This window comes from Marmota flaviventris, chromosome 20 (genome assembly GCF_047511675.1).
Source record: "Marmota flaviventris isolate mMarFla1 chromosome 20, mMarFla1.hap1, whole genome shotgun sequence".
Taxonomy (NCBI): Eukaryota; Metazoa; Chordata; class Mammalia; order Rodentia; family Sciuridae; genus Marmota; species Marmota flaviventris.
The window spans coordinates 25,066,887-25,080,328 of record NC_092517.1 but is presented as its reverse complement, the minus strand read 5'-3'; positions in this window follow the sequence as shown (position 1 = coordinate 25,080,328).

Sequence of the window (13,442 nt, the reverse complement as noted above, 5' to 3'; positions counted from 1 at the left end):
GGGGATGTCGGTGGTTTGCAGGACCCATTTGAGGAGCATAGGCTAGAGGAGCATAGGCTAGAGTGAAGCAGGGGTAGCTCTGGACAGTGCCAAGTTACTACAGCATGGAAGGACAAGAGGGAAGGCACAGGAGGGGGCTGGAAAAAGGTGCCTGAAATCAAGGGACAGGGACAGGGTCCTCGAGAAGTGCAGCCAGGGACTCAAACAAGAAGCTGAGCTCAGTAATGGAGAGACAAGTGCTAACACCTGGGACTGGGTAAATGAAAAGAAACATGGATAGGGAGGGGCGAGAGGGGAGAAAGAGGAGCTGCTGGTACAGGGGGAAAAGGGCTCAAGGTCCAGGTCCACTTCAGGGTGTCAGTGTTCAGAAATAGAGGCCGGGCTGAGAGAGGCGAAAGTGCCCAGCCAAGGGGCAGGGCAACGTTTTCCCAAAGGTCAAATCCTCTGGCGGCCAGGGCTTCAAGCAAGGAGCTGGGCCCAGTAATGGAGAGGCTAGTGCTAGCACCTGGAACTGGGTGAATGAAAAGGAACATGGAACGGGAGCAGCGGAAGGGGAGAAAGTAGATTGGGTTGTACAGGGGTAGAAGGGCTCAAGGCCCAGGTCCACTGCAGGGTATCAGGGGTCGGGAGCAGGGCTGGGACTCAGGAACACTAAAGGGCCCAGGCAAGGGGCAGGGCTATATTTTCCGAAAGGGAGCCCCCAGGGCCAAGAGGCCAAGTCAAGTTGTCTGGTCTGGGTGAGCATCCTGGGAAGAGGATTAGGAAAGTGAGTGTGGAAGAGACAGAAAGGACAGGAGGGCAGAAGGAGGGCCTAGCTTTAGGGCTGCAGAATAGAAGTGGGTGGTGTTGGAGCCAGGACTCCAGCAAGGAGCCCAGGTTAGGGTCCTAGAGAAGGGCCCAGGCCAGAGTAGAACAGGGAATGCCATGCCGGGAAGGCAGGCCTGCACTAGGATACTGTAGTACAGGGAAGCCAAGGGCAGCAGGGAAGTCGCCCCAGTGAGGGGCCCTCAGACAATGCCCAGAAAAGCAGTGAGCACGAAGGGCCACCAGAGGCTCAAGCGAGGAGCCAGGCTAGGGAACTGAGAGCCAAAGACCAAGGCTTGGGCAAAGAGCTTAGGACAGTGGACAAGATGTGGGAGTCAAGGCAGGGGATCCAGCAGGCTGCAGCCAGGCTCCAGGCTTAGGGCCACTTCCAGGTTTCACGGTTCCTGATGCCAGACCAAGCACTCAGGGAGAACAAGGAGCCCAGGTGAAGGGCAGGGTTTTGTTTCTCATAACATACACTTGATCTGATATGAATCTAGGGCCAAGGTTCTGGCAAAGGCAGCCAGGAATAGGAAGGGGCCAGAAGGAGGGTGATGGGAGGGTATGGAAGAGGGCTGGGGTTGGTGCCCATAGGGGTGAGACCCAGGACCTAAGCCAGGTGCCCAGGCATGTGACCCATCCGATCCATGGTGATGGGGGACACAAGGAGCAGGAGACCTGCAAGCACCAGAAAAAAAGTGCCAGGGGAAGGGGACAAAGGGGTGGCGTGAGGACCAGGAGAAGCCCAGGGGCACCTAGGGGAGCCCATTGGCAGGCCCAAGCAAGGGGCCGCCAGGTCAGACCCAACTTGAGGAGACTCCTTGCTATGCCAAGGGCCATGAGGAATGCAGTCAGGCACTTAGGCGAATGCCCAGGCCCAGGGACTGGAGTGCAAATATTCAGGGTTAGGGAGGCCTGGGTTGGGGTAGGGGCAGCATGCAAGGCTATAGGGCAGGGGAGGGAAAGGAGGGGATCGCTCAGGGATAGGTTATAGCCAGTCTATGTTATCTGCCAGCCCTCAAAGTTCAGGCAGTGAAGGAGACTCAGTCGAGTTTCAGGCCTGTGTTTCCCATAGGGAGCATTCAGGATGCAGAAGTGATCCAATTCCACTCCTCTGGCCGAGGTGAATTGATCCTAAGCCAGGGTCCTTGATCAAAGAAGGGGCCAAAGAGGGTAGTGTGGGGGGACACCTGATGTGTGGAAGTGTGGGTGTTTGGGCTGCAAGGACCCATTCAAGCAGCATAGGCTAAGGAGAAACAGGGCGAGCGGAGGGTCCAGGCAATGCCAGGATACCACAACATGAGAGAATCAGAGGGGAGACCCAGGAGGGGGCCAGTAAAAAGGCCTGAAACCTAGGGACAGGGTCTGGGTCCTCAAGAAAGGCAGCCAGGGTCTAAAGAAAGGAGCCATGCCTAGTAATGGAGAGGCAAGTGCTATGTAAAAAAATAACTGTAAAGTTATAAATATTAAAACTAAAACATAGTATTTTTAGTTTAAGACTAATAAAACTAACTTACTGGATGTTTAATTCCAAACTTAAAAGTTAAGGTTAAAATAAACGGGCCAAAGAAAACCAATATATGGCTCTTGCCCTTTGAGTCAGCCTGACCCAGGATAGTGGTGAAAGCTTTGCAACTTCAGGCCACAAAACCTCCTTATAAGAGAGATTAATGATCCCCATGGAGAAAAAAAGCCAATGAGTGTACATTCTGCAAAAGAGGAGGGTCATTGAAAAAGGGAGACATGCCTTATGCTTCCAAGAAAAGCGATATGGTCAGCAAGACCTTGACCTATCCTAATGCAGATGGCACTAACAGAGCTAAAATGCTGCTCACAAGTTCCTCAAGAATGTCCTCCAAGGAGACTCAGCTGAGTCTTACCAATAGATAGGAATAATATCAGTTTGACCAGCTTGGTCTTAAACACCTAGCAAAAACAGTTAAAAACCAAAGAACAGCCATTCCTGGGCATTTAAAAAGAAACAACAATTATTTTAATGTATCTTAAAATGTATACTTGTGTTAACACCCCTCAGAATAAGTAAGACTGGAGACAAAAGAAGAGAGATTCTTAGATAAAAATACCTGATAACTACCAATAAACATTGCCAAAGGTTTTAGTCAGTTTAAGGCCTACAGATCTTCCTAACTACCTACACAGGTAGACTTAATCAATGTTTGCTGGTATAATTATCTAGCCCTAAATAACAAAGATAAAGGGATCTCTACTAAACACAGAGGTCATGCCAATAAAAATATTTTACAAAAATCAGATGACATTAACTAACTTAACTAAATGTTGGGTCTATATTCCTGATTATTATGACAATGTTAAAGATTTATGTTCCCTAAAAAGGGCCTTATTAGGCTTTGTTAGGCCTTGTTATGAGGACAATTTTTCAGGTATTCCACCTCCTGGTAAACAATTATTAATTTCTGTCATTTTCATGATATTCATGGACAGGTTCTCGGATGCTACAAGTGCTGTTTTGTATTAATATTGTTTCAATACTCCTGTTTATTTTTTGTTTGTTTGTTTCTCTCATAGAAGTGCCCACCCAGAAGTAAATTGACAACCTGTTCTTCCTGAACCAGATTTTTACCATGGACTCCTTGACCCTCTGAAGTTCTAAAAAGGGACTCCAAACTTATTGCCCACTGCACATCACCTCCTCTCAAAGTAGAAAGAATAGTCATCAACCTTTTCCCTTACATCAGGAGGAGATCCCTAACATTAGAGAAAAAAAAAATACGGTCAATATAGATGTTCGCCAATATGTCTAGCTCAGGAAAATATACATGGAAAACTATTCCCATGTTCACACTGAGTGATCTCCGAGAAAGAGACACTTGCTTCCACAGCCCAACTTATAAGTGGAACAATTCCCCTTTTGCCAAAAATTGTGCTTCCTGGGTCCCATTTCCAAATCCTTGCCTAAGTGTCCAAACTGTCAATACCTCTGAACTATGTAACTTACTATTTTGATGAAATAAAAGGAAAAGAACACCTGGACTTATTAAAAAGGTCAGGGCCCACTGATTTATCAGCGTAGGCTGGCTGCCTGCATTTTAGTTCCCCTCCTGGCTGGCATGGGAATAGCTGGATCTACTGCTTTGGGAACTACAACTCTTTTCACAGGCTCTAAAAATTTTAATCCCTCAGCCATCAAATAGATACGAATTTAAACTTCAGGCAATTGGTTCCAAAACCTATTCTCATGGTCCCTTTTGTTGACTACCATCACTCAGGCATATTTGGTCCCCTAGTACTTCTCCTGATTGAGATTACTGTAGGAACTGCCTCTTAAAACCCCTCCTAAACCATATACACAAAAATGTAGGTGAGGTCTGTATTATGGTCCTGCAAGCCCATTGTGGTTCCTTAGACACAGAAGGATGAAAAAGAAACTGAGGCATTATGATGTGCAAGATTGACATCAAACCTACTAAAATCAGTGAAGAATGTGATAGTAAAAGCAAAGGTGACTCCATTTTGTTTTTTTACTCCATTCTGTAAAACAACCATGCCAAGTAAAAGGGTCATGACTGGGACAAGATGTTCTTTTCCTTTTGCTATAGAAACCTTTAAGAACTCGGAACTAACTAATGGGGCATTGTTTAAGTAACTCTGTTTCTGTAACTGGGGTGATTGGGCTAACTGTGATTGGTTAGGCTTCCCTCTGCTTGACTGCGCTCTCCCGCTTTTGTAACCTGGCTTGCTTGCATTGGCTAGAACCCTGAACATCCCTTTTGCAATTTGCACGCTTATAAGGAGCACCCTTACAATTTTTGAGGGATTATCAGGAGAACAGCTGTGTGTTCTAGTCAGTCATCACTAGTGTGTTTCAATAAAGGCTTGATTTGATAATACGTGAGTGGTCTGGAAGTAAGTTTATGAAACCCCAGGATGAAGATTTAACTATAACACTAGAAAGGCAGGGCTGCACTAGGATACTGCAGTACAGGAAAGCCAAGGGGAGCAGGGAAGTTGACCCAATGAGGGGCCCTCAGACAATGTCCAGAAAAGAAGAGATCAAGAAGGGCCACCAGAGAAGGGCCAGGCCAGGAAACGGAGAACCAAGGGCCAGTGCTTGGGCAGGGGTCTCAGAAGAGTGCACAATCTTTGGGAAGGAAGGCAGGGTATCCAGCAGAGTGCAGTCTGGCTCCTGGCCCAGGGCCACTTCCAGGTTTCAGGGTTCCTGGTGCAGGACCAAGCATCCAGGGAGAGCAAGGAGCCCAGGCGATGGGCAGGGAATTGTTTCCCATAAGGCGCCCTGGATCAGATGAGAGTCTATGGCCAGGGTCCTGGCAAAGAGGCCAGGAAAGGAAGGGGACCAGAAGGAGGGTTATGGGAGGGCACTGCAGGGGGTCAGGGGGTGCACATAGGGGCAAGAGCCAGGACCCAAGCCAGGCATCCAGTCAAGGGACACACCCTATCAATGGTGATGGGGGACCCAAGGAGCAGGAGATCTGCGAATGCCAGAAAAGAGCACCAGGGGAGGGGAGGAAGGGGCTGTGTGAGGAACAGGAGAACCCAAGGAGCACCTAGGGGAGCCCACTGGCATGCAAAAGCAAGGGGCCCCCAGGTCAAACCCTTGCTATGCCAATAGCCATGAGGAATGCAGTCAGGGGCTCATGTGAACGCCCAGGTCCAGGGACTGGAGCAAAACGGGTCAGTGTTACAGAGTGCTGGGTTGCAGTAGGGGCAGCATGAAAGGCTGGAGGAAAGAGAGGGGATTGCTCAGGGCTGGGTTGGAGCAAGTCCATGTTAACTGCCAGGCCTCAAGGTTAAGGCAATGAAGGGGACTCAGGTGACTGACAGGGCTGTGTTATCCATAGGCAGCATTCAGGGCACAGATGCCAGCCAATTTCGATCCTCTGCCCTAGGTGAGTAGATAATCGGAGAGGGACCTGGACCAAAGGAGGGGCAAAGGAGGGTACTGTGAGGGAATACATAGTGTGTAGAATTGGGAAAAGGGTTGGGATGCCAGGACCTATTCGAGCATTATAGGCTATGGAGAAGCAGGGGGAGCAGAGGGCCCGGGGAATGCCAGGATACCACAGCATGAGGGATCAGAGGGGAGGCACAGGAGGGGGCCGGCAAAATGGGCCTGAAATCAAGGAACAGGGACAAGGTCCTCAAGAAGGGCAACCGGGTGCTCTAGCAAGGAGCCAAGCCTAAGAAAGTGGAGCAAAGTGCCAAGACCCTATCCTGGTTCCTATGAAAACAAACAGGGCTGGGGATGGGAGAATGGAGAGCAAGGGTAGTGGGTGGTAGTGGGACTGGGAGAGGGTCCTCGAGGAGGGCAGCCAGGGGGCTCAAGCAAGGAGCCTGGCCCAGTAATGGAGGGCCAAGTGCCAGTACCTGGGCCTGGGTGAATGAAAGGAAACATGGATATGGAGGGGAGGGAGGGGAGGAGAGGGAGGGGAGAAATATAAATGGCTGACATAGGCTCAAGCGAGGAGCCAGGACAGGAATAAAAGAGCCAAGGACCAGGGATTTTGCAGGGGGCTCAGGACAGTGGACAAGATGTGGGAGGGAAGGCAGGGGATCCAGCAGGTGGCAGTGAGGCTCTATGCCCAGGGCCACATACAGTTGTCAGGGTTCCTTGAGCAGGACCAAGCACCCAGGGAGAGCAAGGGGCCCAGGCGAGGGGTAGAGCTCTGTTTTCCATAAGGCCCCCTGGCTCATATTTGAATCCAGAACCAGAGACCAGGCAAAGGAGGCCAGACAAGGAAAGGGGGCCAGGAAGAGGGGGATGAAAGGGCATGACAGGGGGTCCTGGTGGTGCACTCTAGGGCGAGATATATGACCCAAGACAGTCCCCCAGACAAGGAACCCACCAAACCAATTGTGATGAGGAGCAGGAGACCTGCAAGTGCCAGAAAAATGCATGAGGGGAAGGGAGGTAGGGGCTGCATGAGGACCGGGAACAGAGGGAAGCATATTGGGAACCCAGGGGAGCCTGCTGGAAGGCCCAAGTAAGGTCAGACCCAACACGAAGAGACCCCATGCTATGCCAAGGGACATGAGGAATGTGGTAAGGGGCTCAGGTGAGTACCCAGCCCCAGAGACTAGAGCACAAACAGCCAGGGCTGGGTTGGGTTCAGGCGAATGTCCAGGCACAGGGACTGGTGTGCAAAGGGTCAGGGTTGGGGAGGTCTGGGTTGTGGTAGGGGCAGCATGCAAGGCCAGAGGGCAGGGGAGGGAAGGCAGGAGATCCCTCAGGGCTGGGTTGGAGCAAGTCACATGTTAACTTTTAGGCCTCAAGATACCAGCGGTGAAGGTGATTAAGGTGACTGGCAGGGGTCTGTTTCCCTTAGAAGCATTCAGGTTGCAGAGACCAGCCAATTCCACTCCTTTGCCCCAGGTGAGTAGGTCCTCAGAACGGAACCTGTACCAATGAGGGGCAAAAAAGGATACTGTGAGGGGATATCTGGGGTGAAAAGTTTGAGGAGGGTTGGTGGGCTACAAGACCCATTTGAGGAGCCTATGCTAGAGCGAAGCAGGGATAGTGGAGGGTCCAGTCAGTGCCAGGATACCACAGCATGAGGGGAACAGAGTGTAGGCACAGGAGGGGGCTGGCAAAAGAGGCCTGAAACCAAGGGACTGGAACAGGGTCCTTGAGGAGGGTAGCCAGAGGCTCAAGCAAAGAGAGCCAAGTGCTAGCACCTGGGCCTAGGTGAATGAAAAGAAACATGTATAAGGATGGGGAAAATAAGAGTGTATGACACAGAGGGAGGAGGACTCGAGGCCCAGTTCCACTGCAGGGTGTCAGTTTTCAGGAGAAGGGCCCAGCAGAAGGAGGCGAAAGTGCCCAGGCAGGGGTCAAGGTGCAGGGCTTCATTTTCCCAAAGGTCATATCCTTTAGCCCAGGTGAGCAATCTGGGAAGGAAATCAGGAAAGAGGGCATGTCAGAAGAAGAAAGTACAGGAGGGCCAAAGGAGGGCACAACCTGAAGAACAAAAAACCGCAGGATGTGTGTGGGTGAAGTGGGAGCCAGGATCCCAGCAAGGAGCCCGGGCAATGGACCGAGAGGGGAGCCCAGGCCAGGGGAGAGCAGGGAAGCGGCCCCAGCTAGGGGTCTTTAGACAATGGCCAGAAAAGCAGTGAGCAATATGGGCCGCCAGAGGTGCAAGCAAGGAGCCATGTCAGGGCACTGAGAGCCAAGGGTCACGGCTTGGGCAGGGGCTCAGGACACTGGAGAAGATGTGTGAGGGATGACAGGGGATCCAGGAGGGAGCAGTCAGGCTCCAGGCCCAGGGCCACCTCCAGGTTTCAGGGAGAGCAAGAGGCCAAGGCAACGGTCAGGGCATTATTTTCCATAAGGCACCCTGGATGAGATGAGAATCTATGGCCAGTGTCCTGTCAAAGGAGGCCAGGAAGAGGAAGGGGGCCAATAGGAGGATGACAGGAGGTACATAAGGGGATCAGGGTGGGTGTGCATAGGTGCGAGACCCAGGACCCAAGCCAGGCGCCCAGGCAATGGACCAACCCGATCAATGGTGATGGGTGACACAAGGAGCAGGAGAAATGTGAGGGCAGAAGAAAGCTCGAGGGGAAGGGGAGGAAGGGGATGTGTGAGGACAAGGAAAAGCCAAGTGGCACCTAGGGTAGCTGGCTGGCAGGCCCAAGCAAAGGGAACCCAGGTCAGACCCAACACTAAGATACTGCATGCTATGCTAAGGAACATGAAAAACTCAGTCAGGGGCTCAGGTGAACGCCCAGGCCAAGGGACTGGTGTGCAAAAGAGTCAGGGTTAGGGAGGGCTGGGTTGCGGTAGGGGCACCATGCAAGGCCAGAGGCCAAGGGAAGAAAGGGAGGAAATCGCTCAGGACTGGGATAGAAAAAGTCCATGTTATGTGCCAGGCCTATAGGTTCAGGCAGTAAAGGGGACTCAGGCAAGCACAGGGCTGTGTTCTCTATAGGGAGCATTCAGGGTGCAGGGTTAAGCCAAATCCGCTCATCTGTCCCAGGTGAGTAGATTTTCAGAGAGGCACCTGGACCAAAGGAGTGTACAAAGAGGGTATTGTGAGGGAATACGTGTTGTGCAGAAGTAGGTGAGGGGTCTGGCTGCTAGGACCCATTCGAGCAGGAGAGGCTAGGGAGAAGCAGGGGGAGCGGAGGGTCCAGGTAGTGGCAGGATACCACAGAATGAGTGAATCAGAGGGGAGGCACAGGAGGGGGCCAGCAGTAGGAGCCTGAAATCAAGGGACAGGGAAAGGGTCCTCAAGAAGGGTAGCCAGGGTCTAAAGCAAGGAACCGGGCCCAGTAATGGAGAGCCAAGTGCTGTCACCTTGGCCTGGGTAAATGAAAAGTAACATGGAGGGGGAGCATTGGTTTGGGTGAATGGCTCAACGCCCAGGTCCACTGAAGGTTGTCAGGGGTTGGGAGTAGGGCCCATACTGAGGGAGGGCAAATGGCACAGGCAAGCGCCAGGGCTACATTTTCCCAAAGGAAATCCCTAGGGCCAAAAGGTCAAGTCAAGTCACTAGGCCCGAGTGAGAATCCTGGGAAGGGGATCAGAAAAGTGGGCATAGCACAGATAGAAAGGATAGGAAGGCTGATAAGGGCAGAGCCTGAAGGAACTCAGGAAGGGTGTGGGTGGGGTGGGGGCCAGGACCCCAGCAAGAAGCCCAGGCAAGGGACCTAGAGGAGGGCCCAGGCCAGGGGGAGCAGGGAACACTGGGCCGGGAGGGCAGGGCTGAGCTAGGGTACTGAGGTACAGGAGAGCTAAGTGGAGCTGGGAAGTGGCCCCAGCAAGAGGCCTTCAGAAAATGCCCAGATAAGCAGTGAACAAGAAGGGCAACCAGAGAATCAAGTGAGAAGTCAGGCCTGGGAATAAAGAACCAGGGCTTGGGCAGGGGCTCAGGACACTGGAAAAGATTTGGGAGGGAAGGCAGGGGATCCAGCAGGGGGCAGTCAGGTTCCAGGCTCAGGGCCACCTCTAGGTGTCAGGGTTCCTGGTAAAGGACAAAGCACCTAGGGAGAGCAAGCAGCCCAGGAGAGGGGCAGAGCTCTGTTTTGCATAAGGTGCCCTGGCTCATATTTGAATCCAGGGCCAGAGACCTGGCAAGGGAGGCCAGACAAGGTAATGGGGCCAGGAGGAAGGGGATGAAAGGGCACAGTGAGGGGTCCTGGTGGGTGCAGGACCCCTCACATGCCCCCAGGCAAGGAACCCACCCAACTGATTGTGATGATGGACCCAATGAGCAGGAGACCTGCAAGTGCCAGGAAATAGCACAATGGGAATGAAGGTAGAGGCTGTGAGGACCAGAAAATAGAGGGAAGCGCAAGAGGCACAAGCGCAAGAGGTGAGCCCACTGAGGGGCCCAAGTAAGGGGGCCTCAGGGCAGACTCAATAGGAGGAGACTCCATGCTATGTCAAGCAACATGAGGAACACAGTCAGGGGCAGAGACTGGAGTACAAAGGTTCAGGGTTAGGAAGGGCTGGGTTGGGGTAGGGCCAGTATACAGCTCAGAGGGCCACGGGAAGAAATGGGGAGAGCACTCAGGGCTGGGTTTGAGTAAGTCCCATGTTAACTGCCAGGCCTCAAGGTACAGGCGGTGAAGGGGATTCAGGATACTAACAGGGCTCTGTTTCCCATAGGGAGCATTCAGGGTGCAGATACCAGCCAAATCTGCTCTTCTGCCCCAGGTGAGTAGATCCTCAAAGAGGGTCCTTGATCAATGAGGGGCAAAAGAGAGTACTTTGAGGGGACATCTGGTGTGTGCAGGTTGGGGGATTGGTGGGCTGCAGGACCCATTTGGGGAGCCTAGACTAGAGTGAATCAGGGGTCACGGAGGCTCCAGGCAGTGTCATTATACCCCTGCATGAGGGCAACAGAGAGGAGGCACATGACCCCTCCTGCAAAAGGGGTGTGAAACCAAAGGACAGGGACAGGGTCCTCGAGAAGGTCGGCCAGAGGCTCAAGCAAGGAGTTGGGCCCAGTAATGGAGAGCCTTGTGCTAGCACCTTGGCCTGGGTGAATTAAAAGAAACATGGATAAGGAGGGGCGGGAGGGGAGAAAAGGGAGTGGCTGTCACAGGTGAGAAGGGCTCAAGTCCTGGGTCCACTCCAGGGTGTCAGGTGACCTAAGAAGGGCCCGGGCTGAGGGAGGCCAAAGGGCCCAGGCAAGGGATAGGGCTACATTTTCCCAAAGGGTTCCCCCAGGGCCAAGAAGCCTGTCCAATTCGCCTGGCCCAGGTGAGCATCTTGGAAAGAGGATCAGGAACGTGGGCGTGGCTGAGACAGAAAGGACTGGAGGGCAGAAGGAGGGCACTTCCTGAAGGACTGCAGGAAGGGTGTGGGTGGACTGGGGGTCAGGACCACAGCAAGGAGCTCAGGAAGGGACCCAGAGGAGGGCCCAAGCCAGGGAGAGCAGGGAACGCCAGGCCAGTAAGGCAGGGCTGCGCTAGTGTACTGAGGTACAGGATAGCCAAGGGGAGCTGGGAAGTGGCCTCAGCGAGGGGCCCTCAGACATTTCTCAGAAAAGCAGAGAGCAAGAAGGCCACCAGAGGCTCAAGTGAGGAGCCAGGCCTGGGAACAGATTGTCTAGGGCCAGGCTCGGGCAGGGGCTCAGGACACTGGAAAAGATTTGAGAGGGAAGGCAGGAGATCCAGCAGTGGGTAGTCAGGCTACAGGTCCAGGGCCACCTCCAGGTGTCAGGGTTCCTGGTGGAGGATCAAGCACCCAGGGAGAGCAAGGGGCCAAGGCAAGGGAAAGAGTCTGTTTTGCATAAGGTGCCCTCACTATATTTGAATCCAAGGGCAGGGATCTGGCAAGGGAGGCCAAAAAAGTGAAGGGGACCAGGAGGAGGGGGATGAAAGGGCACTGCAGGGGGTCATGTTGTGTGCACTATAGGGTGAGAGCCATGACTGAAGACCGGCCCTGGCAAATGACCCACCCAACCAATTGTGATGAGTGACCCAAGGAGCAGGAGACCTGCAAGCACCAGGAAAAGGCATAATGGGAAGGGAGTTATGGGCTGCATGAGGACCAGGAGACAGATGGAAGCACAAAGGGCACCTAGGTAATCCCGCTGGGGTGCCCAAGTAAGGGGCCTCCAGGTCAGACCCAACAGGAGACTCAATGTTATGTCAAGAGACATGAGGAACATGGTCAGGGGCCTAGGCGAGCGCCCAGGTATGGAGACTGGAGCACAAATGGTCAGGGTTAGGATGGGCTGGGTTGGGGTAGGGGCAGCATGCAATGCCAGAAGGCAGGGATGGAAGGGAGGAGATCACCCAGGGATGGGTTGGAGCAACTCCCATGTTAACTGCCAGGCCTCAAGCAACAGGTGGTGAAGGGGACTCAGGTGACTGGCAGAGCTGTGGTTCCCATAGGGAACATTCAGGGTGCAGAGACCAGCCAAATCCACTCCACTGCCCCAGGTGAGTAGATCCTCAGAGGGAGACCTGGACCAATGAGGGGCCATAGAGTGTACTGGGAAGGGATACCTGGTGAATGGAAGTGTGTGTGGGGATCGGGATCCATTCGAGCAGCATAGTACACCCATGGTACAGGGGTCTTGCTGCTCCAGGGGGGTGATGCCTACCACCTAGGTGTGTGTGGCGGAGCTCCTATACCACTGCAGCTAGGGTTGAGAGGAATCACCCTTTCAGGCAGGAAACCCCTCTGCCTGGGTGTTCAGGGGGAGCTCCTTTACCATTGCAGCCAGTGTGGAGGGGACTTGCCCCTCCAGTCAACAGACCACTCTAACCTGGGTGTAAAGAGAGTTCTTATACTGCAACTTCCAGGGTAGAATGGACTCACCACTCTAGGCGGGGTCCCCTCTTATCTGGGTGTCAGAGGGGGAAGCTCATACACCTCAGTAGCCAGGGTAGCAGGGACTATCCCCTACAGGGGAGATATCCCTCCCACCAGGGTGTTGGGGGAGCTCCTATAATTCTGCAGGGAGGGTAAAGGGGACTGGCCCCTCCAGTTAGGAGACTCTTCAAACCTGGGTGTCGAGGGGAACATGTATACCTCCTTAGCCAGTTTAGAAGGGACTCACCCCTCAAGGCTGGGGGTCTGAGGGACAATTTATTCTGCTGTAGCAAGGATAGAGGGGACTCGCCCCTCCAGGTGTGAGACCCCTCTGACCTGGGTGTTGGGGGAGCTCAATTATCCCTGCAGCCAAGTAGAGGAGACTCAACACTCCAGGTGGGAGACCCCTTCCACCTGGGTTTCAGGGGAGCTCCTATACCAGTACAGCCAGAGTAGGGCAGACTCCCTGCACCAGGCGAAAGACCCCTTTCACCTGGGTGTCAGGGGATCTAGATTACCACCGCATCCATGGTAGAGGAAACTCGCCCCTCCAGGCGGGAGACTACTCCCACCAGGGTGTCAGGGGGGAGCTCTTATACCTCTGCAGCCAGGGTAGAGGGGACTTGCTTGTCCAGCCAAGAGACCCCTCACACATTGTTGTCAGGGAGAGCTTGTATTCCGCCTTAGCCAGGGTATAGGGGACTCACCCCTCCAGGCGGGAGACCCCTCCCACCTGGGTATGTGTGTGGTGGGGCTCCTATACAACTGCAGCTGTGTAAAAGGGACTGGCCCCTCCAGGCAGGAGAACACATTCACCTGGTTGTCAGGGGGAGATCGTATCCCGTCACAGCCAGGATAGAAGGGACTC